Source organism: Mauremys mutica, chromosome 12, assembly GCF_020497125.1.
Source record: "Mauremys mutica isolate MM-2020 ecotype Southern chromosome 12, ASM2049712v1, whole genome shotgun sequence".
Taxonomy (NCBI): Eukaryota; Metazoa; Chordata; order Testudines; family Geoemydidae; genus Mauremys; species Mauremys mutica.
In genome coordinates this window covers 5259575-5263894 of record NC_059083.1, presented here as the reverse complement: position 1 = coordinate 5263894, position 4320 = coordinate 5259575, and the positions used below count along the sequence as shown (strand labels likewise).

The window sequence follows — 4320 nt, the reverse complement described above, 5'->3', positions numbered from 1 at the left end:
CCTGCCCCCCATGTCTCCACCAGGGGGCGCGATGCTGCTCCGGGGGAGGGGGGCTGAATGGTGGGGGGCGGGGTTAGGGGGGGCAGCGCTGCCGGGCGGACGCCGTGCTGAAGAGCGGGTTGTGGATTTCCATCTCCCCACCCTGGGAGCGGGGGAAGGGGGGGGGAGAAAGAGAGAAAGGGAGACGTTAGTGAGGGCACCGTGCGAGGGGAAGAGCGCAGCGCCCCAGACCCGTCCCCTCAGCCCAGCGCCCCCTGCTGCCCCCCACCCTGCTCCCCGCAGCCCAGCGCCCCCTGCTGCCCCCCTGCTCCCACCAGCCCAGCGCCCCCTGCTGCCCCCCTGCTCCCACCAGCCCAGCGCCCCCTGCTGCCCCCCGCTCCCACCAGCCCAGCGCCCCCTGCTGCCCCCCTGCTCCCCACAGCCCAGCGCCCCCTGCTGCCCCCCTGCTCCCACCAGCCCAGCGCCCCCTGCTGCCCCCCTGCTCCCACCAGCCCAGCGCCCCCTGCTGCCCCCCGCTCCCACCAGCCCAGCGCCCCCTGCTGCCCCCCCTGCTCCCCACAGCCCAGCGCCCCCTGCTGCCCCCCTGCTCCCACCAGCCCATCGCCCCCTGCTGCCCCCCGCTCCCGCCAGCCCATCGCCCCCTGCTGCCCCCCTGCTCCCCACAGCCCAGCGCCCCCTGCTGCCCCCCTGCTCCCACCAGCCCAGCGCCCCCTGCTGCCCCCCTGCTCCCACCAGCCCAGCGCCCCCTGCTGCGCGCCTGCTCCCCCCAGCCCAGCACCCCCTGCTGCCTGCCCCCCCCAGCGCCACAGCGCAGTGCCCCCTGCTCCCACCTTCGCTCCCGCCAGCCCAGCGCCCCCTGCTGCCCCCCCACCCCCATCCCCACAGCCCAGTGCCCCCTGCTCCCACCTTCGCTCCCGCCAGCCCAGCACCCCCTGCTGCCCCCCCACCCCCATCCCCACAGCCCAGTGCCCCCTGCTCCCACCTTCGCTCCCGCCAGCCCAGCGCCCCCTGCTGCCCCCCCGCTCCCGCCAGCCCCTCGCCCCCTGCTGCCCCCCGCTCCCGCCAGCCCAGCGCCCCTGCTCCCCCCCGCTCCCGCCAGCCCATCGCCCCCTGCTGCCCCCCCCGCTCCCGCCAGCCCATCGCCCCCTGCTGCCCCCCCGCTCCCACCAGCCCAGCGCCCCCTGCTGCCCCCCCGCTCCTACCAGCCCAGCACCCCCTGCTGCCCCCCCACCCCCACCCCCATCCCCACAGCCCAGTGCCCCCTGCTCCCACCTTCGCTCCCGCCAGCCCAGCGCCCCCTGCTGCCCCCCTGCTCCCACCAGCCCAGCGCCCCCTGCTGCCCCCCCACCCCCATCCCCACAGCCCAGTGCCCCCTGCTCCCACCTTCGCTCCCGCCAGCCCAGCGCCCCCTGCTGCCCCCCCACTCCCACCACCCTGGAGCCCCCTTCACCCCCCCGCTCCTGCCAGCCCAGCGCCCCCTGCTGCCCCCCACCCCCATCCCCACAGCCCAGCGCCCCCTGCTGCCCCCCCGCTCCCACCAGCCTGGCGCCCCCTACCGGAGCCAGTCCAGGACATTCGTACACAGTGAAGTCCCCGTTCTCAGTCTCCGACTCCGTCGACAGCTGCTGGACGGGCTTTGGGGGGCTCCTGGGGGGGACAGACCCAGACATGGGGTGAGGAAGCTCACGAGCCGGGACCGGGGTCTCACCCGGGGGATCTGGGGGCTCAGGTGGCTCCGTAGCTGGGGGAGGAGATCCAAGGGACCCAGGTATCCGGGGGGTGGGGGGGCACCTAGACCCGAGCGCCAGCGTCCCATGGGCCCGGCCAGACGCCGGGCGAGCTCCAGTCCAACAGGGAGGTGTGGGAACCCGGGGGTGGGGGAAGGGACACCCCCAAAGTGGGGCAGGGTAGAGGGGGCAGCTCTGGGGGCTGAAGGACTGGGGGGGGAGATTTTGGGGGGCAAAGATTCCGGGTTGGATTGTGGGGGGAAGGTCGGAGGGGACAGAATGGGGGGAGGGGCAGAGGTCGGGGTGACTTGGGTGGGTTTGGGTTGTGGGGGAGGGGCGGATTGGGGGGAAGTGAGGGACGGGAAGGGGAGGATTGAAGGGTGAGTCTGGAGTTGGGGGGTTGGTTTGAGGTCATGCTTTGGGGGGTGCATCCGGGTGGGGGCAGATTGGGGGGGATGGGAGGCTTGGAGGTGGGGCGAGGGGGCATGGGGCGGGGGAAGGGAAGGAGTGGATTCTGGGGGGCAGATTCAGGGGGGCCCTCCCCAAGCCCCTCCCCCTCCCCACCCATAGCCAATGGGGTGAACGGGGGTGGGGAAATGGAGGGGAACTCACTCCTCATTGGTCAGGATCTTTTTCTGGCGCTGGTACTGGTGCACCTGGCAGGACTGGGCCAGCCGGGCGTCCATGTACTGGGGGACAGACAGACAGACGGGGGGATGGTCACTGGTCAGGTGAAACTGCCGTCCCGGATGCCTGGGTCCCATTCCCCGTCCTGATCTCCGACCCCCTGGGGTGAGCACCCTGCAGTGCCGTCCCGGATACCTGGGTCCCATTCCCTGTCCTGGTCTGCAGCCCCCTAGGGCTGAGCACCCTGCAGTGCTGTCCCAGACGCCTGGGTCCCATTCCCCATCCTGATCTCCGACCCCCTGGGGTGATGACCCTGCAGTGCCGTCCCGGACGCCTGGGTCCCATTCCCTGTCCTGATCTCCGACCCGCTGGGGTGAGCGGGGGGAGGGGTCTCACCATTCCGGGCTGGTGGTATCGATAATGATTCCCCCGACACGCCGTATATGCCAACTTCTGTGCCAGACGCACCTCCCGCTGCAACCTGGGGGCACGGAGTGGGGGGGGGTCAGAGCGGCGGATGGGGCAGTCCAGGGCTGGGCTGGCAGGGGCTGCAGGTCGGGAGTGAGGGGCACCAGCAGAGCTGGGGGGGCAGAGCTGGCGGGCAGGGGCTGCAGGTCGGGAGTGAGGGGCACCAGCAGAGCTGGGGGGCAGGGCTGGGCTGGCAGGGGCTGCAGGTCGGGAGTGAGGGGCACCAGCAGAGCTGGGCTGGCAGGGGCTGCGGGTCGGGAGTGAGGGGCACCGGCAGGGCAGGGGGGGGCAGGGCTGGGCTAGCAGGGGCTGCGGGTCGGGAGTGAGGGGCACCGGCAGGGCTGGGGGGCCAGGGCTGGGCTAGCAGGGGCTGCGGGTCGGGAGTGAGGGGCACCGGCAGGGTGGGGGGCAGGGGCTGCGGGTCGGGAGTGAGGGGCACCGGCAGGACGGCGCGGCACTGAAGGGGGCACCCGGCTGCGGGTCGGGAGTGAGGGGCACCGGCAGGGCAGGGGGGCAGAGCTGGGGGGCAGGGGCTGCGGGTCGGGAGTGAGGGGCACCGGCAGGGTGGGGGGGCAGGGCAGGGGGCAGGGGGCTGCGGGTCGGGAGTGAGGGGCACCGGCAGGGCGGGGGGGCAGAGCGGGGGGGCAGGGGCTGCGGGTCGGGAGTGAGGGGCACCGGCAGGGCTGGGGGCGCAGGGGGCTGCGGGTCGGGAGTGGGGGGCACCGGCAGGCCAGGGGGCCAGGGGGCTGCGGGTCGGGAGTGAGGGGCACCGGCAGGGCGGGGGGGCAGGGCAGGGGGGCAGGGGCTGCAGGTCGGGAGTGAGGGGCACCGGCAGGGCGGGGGGGGCAGGGCTGGGCTGGCAGGGGCTGCGGGTCGGGAGTGAGAGGCACCGGCAGGGCGGGGGGGGGGCCGGGCTGGGCTGGCAGGGGCTGCGGGTCGGGAGTGAGGGGCACCGGCAGGGCGGGGGGGGCAGGGCTGGGCTGGCAGGGGCTGCGGGTCGGGAGTGAGGGGCACCGGCAGGGCGGGGGGGGCAGGGCTGGGCTGGCAGGGGCTGCGGGTCGGGAGGGAGGGGCACCGGCAGGGCGGGGGGGCCAGGGGCTGCGGGTCGGGAGTGAGGGGCATCGGCAGGGCGGGGGGGCAGGGCTGGGCTGGCAGGGGCTGCGGGTCGGGAGTGAGGGGCACCGGCAGGGCGGGGGAGGCGGGGCTGGGCTGGCAGGGCCTGCGTTACGGGAGGGAGGGGCACCGGCAGGGCGGGGGGGCTGGGCTGGGCTGGCAGGGGCTGCGGGTCGGGAGTGAGGGGCACCGGCAGGGCGGGGGGGCCAGGGGCTGCGGGTCGGGAGTGAGGGGCATCGGCAGGGCGGGGGGGCAGGGCTGGGCTGGCAGGGGCTGCGGGTCGGGAGTGAGGGGCACCGGCAGGGCGGGGGGGCCAGGGGCTGCGGGTCGGGAGTGAGGGGCACCGGCAGGGCAGGGGGCAGGGGCTGCGGTGGGGGTGCAGTTC

The 4320-nt window shown here is 75.4% G+C and overlaps 1 long non-coding RNA gene across 1 annotated transcript; it reads right to left on the bottom strand.

The window, feature by feature from the left end:
* Positions 1–1573: 1573 nt before the first annotated feature.
* On the bottom strand, positions 1574–2810 carry LOC123345604. Its single transcript, XR_006572821.1, has 3 exons — positions 2751–2810; positions 2340–2416; positions 1574–1647 (listed from the first exon to the last, which is right to left on the bottom strand). It is a non-coding gene; the product is annotated as an uncharacterized LOC123345604 (long non-coding RNA).
* Between the last annotated feature and the right edge of the window lie 1510 nt (positions 2811–4320).